General features: G+C 39.2%; 1 protein-coding gene and 1 non-coding gene across 4 annotated transcripts in view; both read right to left on the reverse strand.

The window, feature by feature from the left end:
- Positions 1 to 19,832, reverse strand: part of NHSL1 (NHS like 1) — a 220,115-nt gene that overhangs the window by 167,289 nt on the left and 32,994 nt on the right. The gene's annotated exons all lie outside the window — the stretch shown is intronic.
- Positions 17,412 to 17,578, reverse strand: LOC123822340. Its single transcript, XR_006786306.1, has one exon. It is a non-coding gene; the product is annotated as a U1 spliceosomal RNA (small nuclear RNA).

The raw sequence follows: 19,832 nt of genomic DNA on the forward strand, positions 1-19,832 counted from the left end.
CAAACTGCTGCACAGGAATAAATGCACAAAGCAAAAGAACACACTTTATGTCATTCTAACCAAACCATTTATAAAAACTGAGCATGCACTAAGGAAAAATGTGGCCTACATTGGCAATTATTATAACAAAGCTTTTTTAAAATGAGTTTTGAATAATGTTCAAATATATGCAAACTAAAAACAAAGTATCTTAAAGACTGAACCTGGGAAAAAAGTCAGAATATAACAGAATACTTTTTAGTAGATGAGATAACAACAAAATGCACGAAAAACTGCTAAGCAGTGCCAAGGTGAGTCCACTGCTCTAAGGCTAAGTGATTACACTGGTAACAAAGTTAAAAGAAAAAAAGAAAGGCATAATAAAGCAAGCCTCTTGATGAAGAACTTAGAAAAGGAACAAAGTAACAAGCCTTTCAAATAAAATGAGAAAAAGCAAATTCAGTGAAGAAACAAACAGCAAGAAAGAAAATGCAATGCCATTGACAACTCAAAACAGTAGATGATTCTTCAGAAAATTAACAATCAATGTACAGATTTTTTCAAACCAAGAATAAACAAAATAAAATTTAAAAGAAATGGAAGAAAACTATAACTAAAGATAGCATGAACTGAAAATACATTACTAAATTTGATAAATGGAAAGAAAATCTATATTAAAAAATAAGAAATGTTAAAATTTAAGAAAATCCCATTCCCCAAGAAAATTTCAACTCAAAAAACCTGACAATCTTTAAAAAACAAATCACCCCTATGATGTTTATAGTTTTAATTTCAAATAGTCTGCTCTAGTATTATACCAGTACACTTTTTCAAATCCTATTCTACACTTAATTAATTTAATATAATCACTTCACCTTTCAAATAAATTATTATGAAATATAAAGCTGAAATGTTAATTTAAGAGAAAATAATACTTTGATCCCAAATATTAGAAGAAAAATTATGATCCATATTTGATTTTTCTCTTAGAATTAGAAACTCAACATGACTTTTACAAACAAATAATAATCATGCCCTGGCTGATGCAGCTCAGTGGATTGAGTGCTGGCCTGCGAACCAAAGGGTCACCGGTTCAATTCCCTGTCAGGACATGTGCCTGGGTTGTGGGCCAGGTCCCCACTTGGGGCGTGTGAGAGGTAGCCACACGTTGATATTTCTCTCCTTATCTTTCTCCCTCCCTTTTCCCCTCTCTCTAAAAATAGATAAAATCTAAAGATAATAATAATCAGGAATTCTCATACAGAAGAGATTCCATATCATATAGCATCTATCTTAGTAGATGACAAGGAAACTAAACATCAGCCATTCAGAATATAAACCCGGTGGAGGAAAACAGTGATGCAGTGACACAAGTGTCTATCTAAAGGTGCTACTATCACATGTTTAAAACCCAGAGTCAACCTCAAGCCTGCTAGGGAAATACTATACACCATAAAACACACACACACAGCAAGGTGAGGATGCCAAGTGTCACCACTCATGGTTAATAGTAACTGCTGCCCTCAAACTGCGTGAACAGAGAAAAGGGAGAAGTCCATGGTATTGCTTACTTTATGGGGTTGTTCGGAGGACAGAGTGAATTCATGCAGAATTAGCTTATCACCATGCCTGGCAGCAGAAGGGATGTTGACACAAACTCTGGAGAGCCCTTGGACAGGTTTCTCATCAGGACCAAATTTCTAAAATCTCTGTACCTGCCTGTCCTACTTTGAATTCCGGGTTCTCCTAAAGGTCTGCCAGATGAGTGTGAATGTCTTTTCAGAGCTCATGTCTTTTCCAAACCTCCATCCAGAACTTCTCACGCCTTACGTGTAACTGCTCTGTATACCCTCAGGTTGGGAGCGCTTACAACATTCCTGAGAGAAGGGTTTTTCTCTCTGTCCCCGCATTTTTGGGAGAAGGCAGTGCCATGGGCACTGTGGGAGCTCAGAAGTATCTGATGAATGAGTGCTGCTTCCTCATCTCACCTCCACGGAGAATTGCTGTCCAGGGTGGCACCCTCGCCTTCCTTCGGCACGCGCGCCACTTCCTGTCCCGGCAGAGGCACTGGCGCCGCCACAACCCGCTGTTAGAATCGGGGTTGGGCCGGAGGCCGTTTCCAGTCTGCTTTCCATTGATCAAGTGATCCCTGGCACTGAGGTGCCCAGCTTATCCCATTTGACTTCTTAGCCAACACATCAGTGTTGATTGGAGAAAGAGACATCTGAAGCAACCATCCAGTCCTGCTTATGGGTCCACTGAATTTAATGTAAACACCTGACTCAACGTTTACAGAACCAACTCGTTTAGGTAGGATGTTAGTGCAGGAATCTCTTCCCTCTTAAGGCAAAACTCACAAACAGCTATAGTCACTTGGTAAAAGGGTTGATTCTGACATACTAGACACACCTGTGAAGGCAAGGCTTTAACTAGGTGTTAAAAATAAAAACACCTTTCCAGGCCCCTTGGAATTGAAGGCACATTAAAATGGGAAACCAGGTCCTATTCTGTAACAAGCTGTCCTCTAGGGTTTCAGCATCAGCTTCCCTCCTCTGTGACCCCGGCAGGAAAGGGGCCTCCTGAGTAAAACAGTCCTCTTTCCCTCCTGCACTTGACAACCTGGTAGGACAAGGAGCAGCCAGATGTTGAGTGCACTGCTTCCAATCTCCAAATGTCTCTCTCCATCCTAGGGCCTGTGTGTGTGTGTGTGTGTGTGTGTGTGTGTGTGTGTGTGCGCGCGACAGAGAGAGAGAGAGAGAGAGAGAGAGAGAGAGAGGGAGGGAGAGAGAGAGGGAGGGAGGGAGGGGGAGAGAGGGAGAGAGGGAGAGAACCAGAAATCAGTGGAGTGTCCCTATTCCTGGCTCTGTCTTCTACTCTCCAGTCTTGGCAATTTAAATCTATGTAATAAATATCCCTTCTCTGTCCCTGTGGAGCTATTTGGGCTTTTCCTAGCCCTTTTAGTACGTTTTCCCAAATTTCCTCTCTAGATGTGTGCTTTGCTTGCCCCTAAAATGACAAGTAAGCTATAATGTTTCCTGAGAGAGAAAAAAAAATCCACAAAGACCAACTGTATTCTTATACAGTAACGATATAGCTGGGGGGAGGGGTGGGGAATAGCTTTAAAAATTACCACTCAGCAATCATGTCCAATTAATCTTTTATTTTTCTTAATCCTTGCCAGAGGACATGCTTATTAATTTTAGGGAGAGAGAAGGGAGAGAGGAAGGGGGAGAGAGAAAGGGAAAAATATCAATATGAGAGGAACACTGATTGGTTACCTCCTGTAAGCACCCTGATAGGGCCCAAACCCACAACCTAGGTATGTGTCCTGACCAGGAATTGAACCCACAACCTTTTGGTGTACAGGATAACACTCCAACCAACTGAACCACTTGGCCAGGGCTCAAATTAATCCTTTAAACTAACTCAACATTTTGTCAAAGATGGACAGGTTTGAGAAGAAAACATTAGACACATCATTATGGAGCTCAACCACTTCCATCAGTCCCACATCAGCCTGTGAGAGGCACTGGCAGAACTGTAATGACAAGCATGGTTATCTTCCACGGCAGCAGCTGCAAACATGAGTGTTCGCTACTGAAATCATCTTAAGGAGCACTGTGGCCTGTACCTGTACGAATGCCCTCCTCATAATGACTGAACAAAGCCAGGCTCCGTGGGGGCAGAGGATGGTTCCCACCTCCCCTCATCCTCCCTGCCTGGAAGCTACCGCCATGCTGGACAACTGAACTATAAATGAGGGAGCAGGTCTTCACCCCTAATTATTTCAAAAAAGGTCAATCCCACTATGACTCAGAAGTACCACACTTATTTGTTGTCCCCAAATTTTTACATCCTTATTGCATTGAATTTAACAGAAGCAATTGCCAAAAAAATTTTTTAAGGGCACACATTTAGTTGTAGAGGGAATTGTTACAATAGCATTTGTGGTAACAGTATTTGCTTCTAACCTGATACAAAGTATCAAACTTTAATAAGCAAACAGGTAGAATTGGATTTTCATGAAAGCAGACTTCACAAAAAGTAGTGTAGTCTGGAGAAATAATGACCATACTCTTTAATTATGCATTTTTCAGGTTTCCTTCAACAGAACACACTTTCTTCTGAAAACAAATAAACCAAAATCTCGATTAAAAGATTCTACACTGTAAAACTTTATAAATGATGTATGTTGATTATTCTTTTCAAAGCTGTCTTTGAAAGAAATAATTATACTTTTGGATGAATAGTTAAATGTGTTTTTTCAATACGCTGAAAGGGAAACAAGTCATTCTGAGGTTATACACTTTCCATTTTTACAATCAATTTCATCGCAGCCACACTGCTGACAGCAATTCAGCAATTGTTAAACAATTTAACATCTGTCAATCTGTATAAGTACGCTTCAGCTAAGAAATGTGTTATGCTTATCTTAATCTGGTTCATTATTTTATTTTCAACACAAAAAGCATACTTACTGTAAAGGAGGCTGAAAAAAAGTTAAGTCCCAATTGAATCTGCATCAAAAGGAAAAGAGAAAAAAAAACTTTCTATTTAAATCATTTGAAAGCCTTAAGCCATTCAACTTACTTGAGAAAATGAAACTTGGTTACACTATTCCTAGGGACATTTGCATCTTTCCTCAGAAAGCACTCCTAAGGCCTTTCATTGCACTAACTTACAGCCCTTTGCTGCCTTCTTAGTCACTAGGGATCAAGCTGAATATTAATGAGTAAAAGCAGCCGGAATATAGGAAGCTCAGCCAAGAATACTAGGACAGACAATCAAAGAGCTCACTATTTTTAAGAAAACATCCTTTAAGAGTTCTGGGCTCCCAGAAGTCAAGCCAAAACAGAGAGAAACTGCCCTTGAATGAGGATAAATAAGTTTGAGTCTTGCCCATAGGGATGGTAAAAGACTTTTCTTCTTCTTTCGGACCATCTGTTTTAATAAAGTTAAATCTGGGTTACAGCCGATTCCTACTCAATCAGATTTGTCTGGAGAGGAGATACAACAAAATTCATAGGGTTAGTTATCAGGAACTTGAAGAAAATTTATTATTTTCTTAATGGACATCTGGAAACTGTCAAATTACTCCTTCTCTCCACTGACTCCTGGGAGCAGTTAAGGATACTTCCTGAAAATATCTTCAGGATAAAACACATTATATAAAAACTTGAGAATCTGGCATAAGTATATTTTATTCACCATAAAATAGGTAATTGCCATATAACACCTTTTACTCATCAGCTGTTTAAAACACTAATGTAAACAATTTTCTTATTCTTACACACAATTTTTGAGTTTTATACATTTTTAAGAAACTCAGCTTTTTGTCCAGAATGCTCTGTTTGACCATAAATATCTGACAGAGTTCTATCAGAATTCCAAAGTTCTCAGCAGTAAGACTCACTGTGTGTCCTACACAGACCATAAACTCACGGAGAACTGGAAGCAGCCCTAACTTTGACATTTTCCGTTATCATGCAGACTGGTAGCGTATACACATTTGTAACCATTCTCCCTTCTTACAGTCTGCAGCTCCTACTGTCCACATCCAGTATCTATCATTGTCTTAACAGGTCTTGTTATCTATCTATATTAACTAGCTATTAGTTGTTCGTTTTTTTTACTACTTACGGCATCTTAAGTGCTCATCTAGTCCACACTTGCCATTACATAGGTAAGAAAATTCTGAGGCCCAGAAGTTCCCTTACATTTCAAAGTGGCATAGCTAACAACTGAAATTTTCAGAACTTGTAGGCTAGAGAATAGCATACAGAATTATTGAATTACAGAATTAGTCTGTAACTTCTTAGTACTCCTTAATATTTTCATAGCACCTATCAAAATACCTGGTATATGGTAGGCATGTTAAAATGTTTATTGGTTGATAATAGCAAAGCCACCTTCAGGCTTAAGTACATTGGAGCTCATGGGATGACATAAGTATCATCAGAGTAAACTCTCTGAATACCCAGCATCAGCTATGCTGACATCGATGGGCAATGTTTCTAACTGATGAGTGATGTTTCCAAAATACTGTAGACCTGGTCAAACACAGAAATGAAAAGCAAAAGGGAAATTAAACAGTTCTCCCATCTGTCCCAACCCCAATCTCAGCTGACTGCCATTCCTGTCCCTCTTATTTGAAAGAAAACAGTGGCAGTCACCGGAGACGGGCACCTTCTGCTTCTACAGGACCCAGCTACACCATGCATCACCCATCACCGCCTTCCCCCAAATAAGTGCACCCATCCTTCCCTCCGCCCTTAAAAAAGTGTCCCTTACTAGTGGCCAAATTCCTCTATCCAAAAACAGATAATCCCGCTCTCCCTGCTCCCACCTCCACAGGGAAGGTGGGCCACCCATCACCTCCTACTTTTCTCCCACATCATAAACCTCTATAAACATTTCATGCTGCTTCCATACAAAATATTTTTTAATGAAACTACAACTGAGGTCCTTGACTAAGTTGTAACTCATCACCTTCTCACCTCCAAACTTCCCTCAGCTGATTACAATTTGGCCTCTACTCCTTTCCTTCCAAATAACTGCTTTTGAAAAGACTCGTAATATCTTCCGAGCTGCCAGATCCAGATGGCTATCTGTTACACCTTGGCAATCCTTCTCTGGGACTTTCCACTCCGCTGACCCCTCTCTCTTTCCTGAAACGCCTCCCATGGCTAGATGAACACTGGTCTACTCTTCTGGTAGATGTTCTCAGTCTGCTTTTGGAGATCCATTTCCTCTGACTATCCCTGAAAGTAACTTTCCCAGGACCCACATTCTGCCTTTTTCTGGTGTTTTATCAGCTGTCACCAAGGAATGTCAACACCACCATAGATTCAAATACCATTTACTCCCTTAGTGATTCCAAATCAAAATCCTAGCTCGGATGTTCTGGCTACTGACTACCAACACGTTCAAATAGATACTCACGAAGTTTCCTCAACAAATGAATTCGTGTTTCTCTCAAAATAACACTGGTTTCCTGAATAAGCTACACTCTCATGCCTCTGTGAGCTGTCCTTTCCTGAGACCCCATGACCTTGACATGTAAGTATTTCACACTACAAGCAGTATAACCCCTTCTCATGCATCCACCTACCACCACAGAGAATTTTTTTAGAGACACTTTTCCAGCCTTTCTTGAAGGTAGAAACAGCCAAATAACTCAGTTCTTGTTAACAAGACACAGAAGTCTTCTGGGAGTGCCATGGGCATGGGTCTTTGGGCAAAAGAAAAATATTTCTTAGAAGAGAAAAGGAGAAAATAAATGACAGGAGCTCTCTCTGGCTGCCTGGCCTCTGCCCCTCCCCCCAAATTCCTGCCCTTACACAGTCCTGTGAAGATGCAATGCCTGAAGCTGCGGGGGCCCTCTATAATTGTTGCCTCCTGAGCTGCTCAGAACAAAAAGCTAATATAAGCCAATATCCCTAATCACACCATTGACAAAAGACTTATACCCAAAATATAAAGAACTCCTGCCACTTGTAATAAAAAGTCATAGGCCCAATTCAAATGGGCATAAAACTTGAACAGATCCTCCCTTAAAGGAGAAATACAAATGGCCAATGCAAAAATGTTTAAGAAAATAAAAGAAGGGGTACAGCAGCATTTTAGAAAATTTAGTCTGGCAGCGATGGAGAGGGTAGAATAAAAGGAGGGAGGGAGGCAGTAACTGGAGGGAAAGGGAAAAGCAGACCAAGCACAAGGAGATAAGGGTTGTGGGTCACAGGAAAAATGATGACAAAGAGGGAACCCAAGAGTTCAAAGAAGACACTATAATTAAAGGGCAGTCGTTCTCAAAGTATTTTACTCTCAGATTCTTTTAAGTATTGGATCTGCTTCATAAACACGCACATCAAACACTGAAGTGGTTCTTTTCAAAATGCTGAAGAACTGAGTAAGAATAGGTAAGCTTAACACTTTAGGTAGAAAACATCTCCAGGACAAAAACAAATCAATCCAAAACATAAGCGAACAAGATGACCTGCTTAAAAATGAATGGCAGCTACCTTTTATTGAGGGCTCACTGGGTAAGAAGTTCTACACTGGCATTCTGCAGACATCATCTTTACTCCTCACAGTTCTGAAGATGCAGATATTAGCTCTATTTCTTCAATGGGGAAACTGAGTGTCACTGACTTAAGTAATTAACCTGAGTAAGGGCACTTCTTGAAAACCAGCAGCGTCAATATTCAAACCCTCCCTCATCTACATATCTTTAAAAACTGCATGTGTTGCATAAGAGGGAGGTACACCTGTACTGGCACCTAGGAAACACCTGGCACACAGTCTGCCCTAAATAATTCTATCTCAGTCATCAAAATTATAGTATAATTACATACCATTTTAACAGATTCAGAGAATTTACCCTTTCAACTAGTGATAAAACCTACTTTTCAAGTCTGTATGTATTAGTCATTTAAAAGAAGAAATCACAGAAGACAACAAAAAATTCTCTAAAAACACTTATTTCCCTTTTATAATATTCAGTAAAAACCAATTCCTCCCAAAGTGCCAGGTAATCAGTTTAAAAATCCATCTGTATTGAAAAGCTGAAAAATATGTACCACAAATAAAACAGTATTTTCAATAAGGAGACACAAGTATTGTTGTGTTATTTCAAACTTTGATTTTAATTTGGAGAAGCAGAGACTAAGATAATGAAACAGGTGATAAGAGATAAAACAGATTACTTTTTAAATTGAAAATTAAAATTAATATTTGTAGAGTACCTACAGATTTAAGGAATTTTACACACTCCACCTCCTTTTGTTCTAATTATCTGATTTATATGGTCTCTAATATTGACCACAAAGTCAATAGATTTGAACCTTCGACATCTAAAAGGCCTCTGAGGCCTGATCAGGTCTCCTGGAGCAGCAGTGACCTGTCACTGAGGCCCTGTATGATTTACGTAGGCCCCTGAAACCATAAAGGACAAAAGAAATGTTTCAAGGTCACATCTTATTATGTGGTTCTATTCTAGTAATTTCTCTTTTTGGTGTTATTTTATGATTTGGTAATAAGGTAATGATCATCCAATAAAGTTCACAAACATCACAATGATTTAGCAGCAACCTGGACCAAGTTTAACCACCAAAGCATTCCTCAGAGGCAGCAGGCGGCCTAGGACCCGGACGGATGCAGCTCTGGCCCTTCCCTGCCCCTCTGCCTCCTTCCACCAGGATGGTTCTTCTTCCAAGCATCTTCCTGATACTTCCTCACCTCCTCAGGCTTTGCCCAAAAGTCACCTTCTTAATGAAGCCTGTGCGGTCTACTTAAAATGATAACCCACTTTCTCACCTCTGGTTTCCATTACTCTCTTTTATTATTTCCACCCTATAACCTACTATGTATAATACCTACTTTTTGGTATTACTTTTATTGTTTGTCTGTTCCCTATGCTGCAAGGCGAACTTTCCCAAAGCTAGAATTTTGGCCTCTTTGCGTTCCCTGAGGTACCTCAAGCAGTTCAGAGGTACCTCACATAAAACAACTGTTCACTATAAATAAGAGGTGCCCCCCGCAACTCTTCCAAAGTTTGAGTTATGCCACTTCACTTTTACAAAAGACCTACATAGGTACCTGTTTCTGCTAACTGAAAGAAATCCAAAGAGGATTTTCACGTTTGCAAAAATAGCTTTCAGGGTCTGTTTTGCAGGGACCCATTAGAACGGCAGGGGCACCTCGAGCAGCAAGAGTGGCACTGCTTTTACTGTGTTAGTGTCTTTTTTAGGCTTATGTGTTATTAGGTATGATTTCACAGGTTACTTGGGGGATGCCTGGAAATGCTCAGATTTTTCATACAAATTAATGGTAATAGCTTCTTTATGCCACTTTGGCTTGTAACACAAGTTTCATAGGAATGCATAAAATAGAGTGTGTTATAATTTGAGCAAAAAGATAAACCTAGATCCAAGATTACTTTGTGTCCTTTCAGGTGAGGGAAAAAATTTGAATACGAGCAGTCACCACAGAATCTTAGTAAAGTTCCCAAGAACCTCTTCTTTTCACACATTCGCAGGAACACAAAAGCCCTTCCACTGCATCTCTCACTCAAGCATCTTCCAACTCAGTAATCCCAGGAACATCTACACATTCTTAGCATGCCACATAAATCCCTTGTCACACAAGTTTTCAATAGGGAATTAAAGAACATCAACTATACCATTATTTTAAACTAACTCCAAACAAACTGTTGTAAGAATCAGAAATAAGATATTGAAAAGATCCAGCATACTATAGGTCACTGAATTAAAAAATTAGTATCAATATTTCATGTAATTGGGATAGGAAAATAATCGGTAACTATCATCCATTGAGGAAGATGTTAGAAAACATGACTCCTTCAACATAATCTGCCAATCTGGGAACTGTTGACATTCTAGCTAACCAGAAATGCCTTGGAAAATAATAATGTTGATTAAAAGCTAAAATCACTAATTAAAAAATTAATATGAATGTGGACTCATAATATAAGGATGTGTTATAGATTCTGGGCTTTGTAGTCTTGAGCAAGTAAGACATGATTCTGCCCTTGTGATGCTCACAGTCGTGTAAGAAAATGTTCATGTGTCTCTATAAAATTACTTTTACACAATTACACAGATTAATGCCAAAAGGGAGGGAACACTGGTGTATTTTCGTGCAAACTGTCTGAGTCCATTAAGAACTTTCATCTAAACAGAGCATTCTACTGCCTGAAAGAAACAGTTTACAAGACAGAAGGATACGTTAATGTGAATGTGGGTCTCCTTGTGTCAAAACAGTGACCCTCAGTTTTACAAAATGCCAGTGATGAGAGAATAAAATCTTGGCTCATCATCTGCATCCACTAGGGAGCAGCATTCAAATGTCAGCCTCTCCTTTCTGTACTAATCACTCAAGAATAGTGAGTCACCAAAGGACCAGCATTGGTAACCAAAATGAATTATTTTGTTCAGTAGTTTCCTGTCCCAGGGGCAAAAATACAAAACAAAAAATGGAGCAACGTACAGCACAAAATATTCAACTCAAGGCAGCATGCCAAGAAAGCAGCAGAAAGTTTTATTCTTGAGCCAAAGGCTTCTTGGTTTCTTTTAAAAATTTAAATCGTGACAATTATCTTGATGTTTCTTGATGAATCAGATCCGTCTGCAGAACAAAAGTTTGCTCGGGAGTTTTGTGTACTTTAAGGAATAATTATTTCCTAAGCTTATTCACTTTTTTAAGAAAACAGCTTACAGACGGATTTAGAAACAAGTGTGCTTGAGTGAAAACATTTGTAATCAGTCAACCTGTAGAGGCATTTAGCTTGAAATGTCACTGAAAAAGGAAAAAAAAAACATTCTGGGAGGAAAAGGAACTTAAAAACTCATCTCATCAAAAATTAATATTTTTATGTTCTTACATACATTTCTCTACCAATGTTGGGGTCTAAAATGTTGCCAGAATATTAAGTCATCACTGCTTTAGGAAATTGTGATAGAAAAATCTCTTCAATGGCTACACTTTATTTCTTTCCTTTTCAATATAACTACATTGGGAGATAGCACATAATATATTGATAAATCAATTTTAATATCTAATTAGCAATAATTTATATTTTATTTTTCCAGCACATACGAGGCAGGACACCCTCAAAAGTAGGAATTCTCTTCTGGAGGGAGGGCCCCTTGTAATACAGGCTTCCCCCACTAGGTGAGTGTTCTAGGAGCCCATCTGGATCAGTGCACCAGTCAGTACTGCTCTGAGAGGCTGCTCTTGGTTTCAGTGATTTTTTTTTGAAGACTCAATGCTTTGCCCATTTCATGATGGGTGCTTTATCAGCACATCTCCTGACACCTCACTGAGTATTCAGCAGTTTTTGACCAAAAACAGCTCGACCCCCATGCCCCACCCTTCCTATCTACCTGATTGTCCCCCCACCAACTTCTTTTTGTTTTCCCTGATGAAAAAAGTCCTCAAAGGGAAACATTTTGCAGATGTGGGGGGGCGGGGGACACAGACGGCAGAAGCACTAAAAACCATCAGAATCAATGAATTCAAAAACTGTTTTGAGCAGGGGAAAAAATGTCTCAACAGGTGTATTGCATCCCATGGAGAGTACTTTGAAGGTGACTGAAGTTTGAACATAAAGAATAAACACACAATTCTTAATAAATAAATTCTGGGGTTTTTTGCGTTCCCCTTGTAAATACAAATTATTGCTAAGTAGCTATTAAAATGTATTTGTCAATGTACATTATTAATCTGGTAGTGGTTTCCTTTATCGTGTATAACAAACCACCCTAAAACTTAATGGCTTCAAAAACAAGTGTTTTATTTGCTCACAATTCTGCAATCTAGGCAAGGCTCAGCTGGCGAGCTCGCGGGCTAGCTCTCTCTCTCTCTCTCTCTCTCTCTCTCTCTCTCTCTCTCTCTCTCTCTGGATTTCTTAAGGCTTAGGCCTAGAACTTGCAGAGTGTCACTTCTGCTGATTCTGTCAGTTAAACTCTCAGACCCAACCCATATTCAGAGGGAGGGGCCTACACAATCAATGGTGCAAATGTTGGGTGGAAGTTTACTGGAGCTCCTCAGTGTAACAGACCAGAAGGGAGGTTTATATTCTACCTTCCAAACTTACACTGTATTTCTTTGGGTAGTGCCAAGGAACTGGCAAGAATAAAAAGAGTTTTCAGGTAACAAATTTCAAACAGATAATAGACGGGTAATAGTGGGGTAGAAGGGAAGGAGAAAATCCTTACTGGTAAGATGACTATAACAAACTACAAAATAACATAACTAAACAGATGTGATGTAAAATATCTGTACCTAAATATATTGGGTTTTAAAATTGTTAAGTTGTTTATTGGTAAAATTAAGGAGGATTTACACAGAAGCTTAGCCATTATTTATCATACACTGTGTAGGTAACCCTCAAGAAGCTGAACAAGGTTACCAGGATATACCAGGTTACTGCAGGAAGGTGTGTACATACACCCTCCTTGGTCATTAGAATGACTATCAGGATACCAAGCAGAATTAGTGGGGAGAAAATAGCAAGCAGTAGCTTAACCTTGTATCCAGAACTCGCTGACCACTTCTCTGGGAGGTGTGGGTTCTGCAAACTTCTTCTACACCCTCACTAGGAAAGTACAGAATGCCCTCACTCCATACACCATTTCTATTTAGTAGCTTTACTTCTTCAAGTCAATGAAGCCATTCTGAAACTTGATACTCTAGGGAATGGTCCATGAATTAGACCTACATAGATCATTATTTTCTTCTATAAGGCCATGGAAACAACCATGTAATTCTGTTTCTGAAAGGCTTCATCTGGGTCTTGCTTAATTAGAACAAGTTAGATTTGTAACATAGTTGTTTTAATTGCCTCATATTTTAATAACATTCCATAAAACTCATTTGTTAATCCTGAACAACACAGGCCAACCAACTTACTGGAATATCTAATATTTTTTAAACCATATATATTAAAATTGACTTTTATTGACATTGCTTTTGTTTGCTCTTGTTCTTTTCTAAACGGTGACTAGTCCTTTTATTTTAATCAAGTATTTAAATGTGGAGAGGGCATATCTTAGAAAAAGAAGAGGAAAAGTAAAAAGGTTGTTGAAGAACGCAAAGAATTCCATTCAAAGAAATTCACAAAATATGTCTTCCTCAATTTAACATATGGGGCACTGAGTGTCACACCATTAGCTTTCCTCTCTATTTCTAAGCATGTACTAATAACACTTTCTTTCTGCAATATGCAAGAGTCTTTCATCAGGCCAATTGGTTGCATTAGCAATGACATCATGTTAACTTATGGCTCAGGGTTACAAAACAGAAAGGCTGCAGGAGAAACAATGAAGCTCCAGCACTCACTCAGAAACCATCAAAACTGTGCCTTCGTTCTCCTGAGGCTGCAGCTTCTTCAGACCAAATGTGAATGGAAAAGAGTGTCTTTCAAGGAGGAAGAAGAGCAATAACATGTATGTAGAGGATAATTATAAATAAATCTGAACGATCACTGCTTACATAACTAAGTTCCATAAGACACTGCACAAAATTATCAGTCATTATATTCACCACGGGCAAAGAGCTCAAAGTACCTGCATAAGCACACTTTTTATGTGGATAGGAGATGTTGATCCAAAATCACAACACAGTATCAGATAACCTGGTACCACTGAGCAGACACTGAGATGAAGAGAGAAACTCATGCCCTGTCTCCAGAATGCCATCTCATAGAATTAGACTGAATAGAGAATATATAAAATTAAACTTTGTAGGGGGGAAGAAGGATGGGGGGGTACAGTTTTACCTGAGTTTAAAGTAATACAGTAAGTATACTCAATGTCAACACTGCCTCTCTATACTTCATATTAACAATATGGAATATTTGTACCCAATAATGTTCTGTGGTACTTGACAGTCTTTAAAAACCTTGCACTTCTATCTTTGGTCTATGACATGGGTGTCAAACTCATTTTCACTGGCGGTCAGCCACATCAGCCTCATGGTTGCCTTCAAAGGGCCGAATGTAATTTTAGGACTGTATAAATGTAACTACTCCTTAACAGTTAAGCAAGAGCTCAGCACTGCTGCAGGGGAGAAACAAGGTTCCAAGCCAGATAAAACAAGGTGGAGGGCCAGATTGGGCCCACAGGCCTTGTGTTTGCCACCTGTGGTGTATGAAATAATATATATTATTTAGTATTTATGTCTACCAAAAAATATATCAGTAATACCTTATAAAATGTTAAAGATATTAACTTATGGTTACACCACAGAACTTTAAAACCACAAATTTTCCAACATTATCATTTACAAATCCAGAAGATTATAAGTTTCCATTCATATGTTACAAAGATGCAATTATTAAATAAAAATACCTGAAGTAAGAAAATTAGAATTGGTTGAGGTAAGACAAATGTGGGAAGCATACAATACAACACAAGTTAGCTGTGTGATCATCACTATTGCTCCCTACGTGATGGAAAATACCCGACTATAAAAGGGGAGAAGCACAAAAGAGTGGGCAGAATTTCTAACAGAAAGGCCATTGTTTACGCATAGGTTCCACACTCTAAAAATATGAACACCTGCCAGGTGATTAAACACACCCACATGCAGAGTGTTCCATGGCTTTTCTTTTTAATTACCATCATTTATTATAATCACCAACAGGTAATTCTCTAAGCAATGTGAGATCAGCACTGGAACTGAGGGCAGCTAAGTCGCTGCAATGCGTTCAAGCCACGGCTCTGGGAGGATCGGTTGTACCTGTGCCTGCCCGAAGGGCGAATCAGGATTTCCTCCACATTCTCCTGCCTGGGCAGCAACTCGGCTACTGCAGAGTCAAGTGCGGGGACTGCACTGGAGCCCAGATAAATTACATTGCTCGGTGAAATTATGTTTAGTGGGGTGTAACATCATTTCTTCATCCTGCACCCAAGCCAAATGGCCTTTCCACACCCATTACATCTCCAAGTCCAAGTAGGTGACATCTGTCTTTAAGCATTTCAGCCATCTAAAAGCCTTAGCCTTTAACCTTTTGCAAAATATTGGTATGCTGTGAAATTTATCTTACTTTAATCCCACAACCAAGTATGAAACTGCTGCCTCAGTTAGGACAGAAATAAACTATGCTTCGAATAAAATTTTAAAGCTAAGATGATCCATACCAGTGATCCTCTCAACGCAAAGAGGTATATTTTATACCACAATGCACCACTCAAGACATTGTATGCATATGTCCATACTACAAATCCATAAACACATATCTCAAACACACAAAAATGAGTATGAAATAAGTCACAAACTATGTCTTACCTTTAACAATATGAGACACTCCATTATTTTCTATTCTATTTCTTACTTTATGCTCTGACGATCCCTAACTTGGTTTCACCGACCCACTAACTAAGCAGCAACCAAAGTTTGGAAAACACAGCTCTTTCTAAATAAATACCAATTCCTAGTTCTTTATAAGAAAGTCCCTCCTGCCAGTCAGTGTTGGTAAGACACTCCCTGCAGATGAGACTAAACAGACACTCTGAAGAGGGACTGATGTGGAAATAGGCCTGTTTCTGGAGCACGCGTGAAACAGGCAGCAGAACACCCAGAGCAGAGGAGCAGTGACAACGCAGCTCCAGAAGCAAATGAGTCCCTTATTGCTACACTGAAAGTGCTTTATAACAGGCCTTTTTGGACAGGAAAATGGAAATTTAAACAAGACTTTATTTTTTCTTATTATGTAGGCAGAATTTTTTTAGCTGATAATATCTGGTGTTGAAGCGGATGTGGGAAAATGTGTGCAATGTTATTAGGACTGTAATTTGTACAGCCTGTTTGGAGAGGGATTTGGGAGCATGTAACTAAATATTAAATGTACATGCCCTTTAACCCAGCAATTCTTCTAATAATTTATACTAGGCTTTTACAGATACACAGAGAGATATGGCTAAAGACTGACCATCCATGAGTAAATATGTATTTACAGTACAATCACATTTTTTAAAAAGTTATATAAAGAAATGTTGAAAAGACCAGGTATTTCCACAGCACTATTTCTCAGTGGGACGCTGCTGGCATTTTGAGCAGGAGACTTCTTCATAAAATCCCCTGCATATTTAAAAATACTGCCCAGGACAAAAAAAAAGAACTAGTAAGATATGCTTAATGCTGAAACTATAAGTGATCAAAATTGCTTTTCTCAAATATTTTCTTGTTTTCTGACCAAAGCACCATGAAAGAAGGTCCTTTGGAAAAACAGTATTTAAGCATCCATGGTTGCTGTTTACCAAACTATAAAATAAGAAAGGATTTTCAGTCATGGTAATTTCTGATTGTTGTATAAATTTAATGTCAATATACCTCAATATATGAAGAATCTGGCAAAAATAAAACAACCAACCAACCAACAGACAAATAAATACATCTTTCGGAGTTCTCCATTTTCTGCTGAAGAGTTTCATCCATGGTCCATTACAAGAGCATTTATAATTATTCCATTTTTTTTACAGGACCCTTGACAAAACTTATCAATACAACAAGCTATCTATTTAACCTGATGAAATGAGCATCAGTAGGCAAGCCCATAACAAATGCCAGGTTATTGCACTATTTTGATCTGGAACAGTAATTAAAGAGCATTTACTAAGCACTACCAGAAAAAAATAAAATAAAAATACTCCCTGGGGTAGCGTGGTAGCATCCTTGATTGAGAAAACCACTACTCCATCTGTGCTATGAAGAAAACAATCAAGAAAAGATGTTACGGGGCAAGAGGCGAGCTGCAGAACAATACATGCAATATGCCTGTAATTGTGAGGAAATAAATCAACCACAGTCTGGTGTGCGTGCTCACAAATGCAGTGAACTTGGAGACATGTGAAGAGAGATTTACAAGTTTTGCTCTGTGAGCTCTGATACTGTTTGATTGTTTTTCTCCCCAGGGGAGAGCACGAGCAAAGCGCCCCCCACTACCACAAATCACGCAGTCGAGTTTCCCACATGTGGGGAAATCACAGAGGTCAGCACATCCGGAGTGCCGTGGGTGAGCCTCGCCCTGGGAAAACCACCTTCGGGATCATGGTACCTCCCCTGCCCGGTGAAGTATGTTGTTTGATTGAAAAAAAAAATTCTTTCTGTACTAGTGGTTAAATTTTATTAGGTTCACAATATTTTATTTGGGGAAACTAAAATCTGTAATATATTCACAAACCTTAAGTGGTTATTTTGAGAACTGTCATCAAGTAGTGCCTATTCAAAGAGCTATAAAACACAGAAAGAAAGAGAATAAGAGGAATAGACATGTTTCTAATGACTTGCTTAAGTCATAAAAGTTCTTTTCCTTTCCTATAAAAGTGATAAACTCTTTCTTTAATACACTAACATGCATAAGAAGAATTTAAAATGTGGAACTCAATAGCAACACTACTTATGGTTTGAGTCCCCATTGGTTCCCTCTTTCCACAGTACACGTAAAATTATTACCTCTACCCTCCATGTCCAGTTTGTATTTCATGCTTGCCTGCATTCTAGTCAGCTGGTCTACCTGCCTGCCCCACCGGAGTGGACGGCGGGTTGGAGGCTGGAGGCTGGGGCCCATCCACTGATCACTCTCCACCCTTCCTGTAAAGCTGCTGTTCAGTAAGTGGCTATTACATGATGTTGTTTTTAACAATCTGTGAAACAAATACCTAACTTGGCACACATTTTAACTAGTTTATAGTGATGAGAAGAGTCAGAGAAAAAAATGGATCATATTCAATAGCACTAGTTGAAAACAATTATGAAATTACAATTGGTCCTTCTAAGCACACTGAATACTAAGGGTTTTTACATTTTTAATATAACTTTGAAACTATTACAAGAATTATGCAAAGCCACATGAAGTACTACCATTTTGTGTGAGCAGTTATTTCAAAAGGATTGTATCTCAATAAAATCAGCAGAATAACAACAGCGTCTGTGGCACTCGGTGCATTGGCAACCTGGTGCCCAGTCCCCCTCTTTCTAACACAACTCCAGTTACTTCCGAGGGCAGCCATGCACCCAAGCAAATACACAGGCACCCTTGCAGCCAGTGCTGGGTACACACAGTGTTCACCAAACCTCACTAGGAGAAAACCCTCCCCTCATTCCTCTTCTTTCTACTGTGAATAAGTCCTGGAGATGCAACAGCCAACTGGCGACTATTTGAAAAGGAACCTCTGTAACAAAGAGCACCCCTCCAAAAAGTAGGAGGAGGCTGGTGCTTAACAACATTGCTGAGTAGCTGCATGACCCTGGACTTCCTACCTGCATGACCAGCTACTTGAGAAAAATAAATGTCTGTTTACCCCAGTGCAGGGGTTTTCCATCACAGATGAAAGCATTGCTAGTGGTATATTATCTATGGGGGGAAAATTACCACCACACTCAGCACTGAATCCTGCTGATGAGACTGCAAGAGAACCTAGGATAATATGGGGACACAGAAGACCTAGAATAAAGCCATATATAAACAAGCAGGGAAGACAAAGCAGCAAACGAACACTGTGATGATACATGTAAAGCACACCGGTGATCACCTTCTGTCATTCACCCCAAAGTAAAATCAAAACTCTGTTCCCAGACTTGTATACACCAAGGCTTCCCACTTTATGACAACCCCTTTTGGAAAAGAACACTTTTTAGATCACATCAGTAGTACCACATCCTAATTAGCCACCTAAGAAAACATTTTTCAGAAACCTGAGGCATGTTCTCAACATCATAAATTATCCTAAAAAGATATCTATGAAGAAAACTTTAGATTTCCACACATACTGTGTTTTCATTACCCATTTCCACATTTTATCAGCTGCAATAATCAATTCTCATTTTATAGCAGATTTCAGCCTGCATTTCTAGATATTTAACCTGCATGCCTTACCCTTTACCCTATGGACTGTTTCCCTCTCCCTCTCCCACTCCCTCGCTCCCTGTCACACACACATTGCAACTCACAGTTGATGTCCTTCTACTATTTGGACTGCATTTCCATGCTGACCATGCTCATGAGTAATTAGCCAATCTCGCCCACTAACGAGCTGCTCTGAGACAGGTGCATGATTCATTTCCAGTACTATGGAAACAACAGGAAGGTACCTAAATCAAGGAAAACTCAGTGCAGGTTTTGTTCTGTTGGAAACCAGAGTTTATACAATTGTGTTTATTGGGTTTGTAATTTACACACACATGGTATCTACAGCCTGGTCAACTGAGCTGCACTTGCACTGAGACAGGACTGGAACCCATACTCAACACTCACACGTACTGACAAAGGGAAAAGGAGCGAGAAGTAGCATATGCCTAAGATGCTTGAGATACTCACTATGTAATTCTTA

Source organism: Phyllostomus hastatus, unplaced genomic scaffold, assembly GCF_019186645.2.
Source record: "Phyllostomus hastatus isolate PE091 unplaced genomic scaffold, TTU_PhHast_1.1 phas_contig_40, whole genome shotgun sequence".
Taxonomy (NCBI): domain Eukaryota; kingdom Metazoa; phylum Chordata; class Mammalia; order Chiroptera; family Phyllostomidae; genus Phyllostomus; species Phyllostomus hastatus.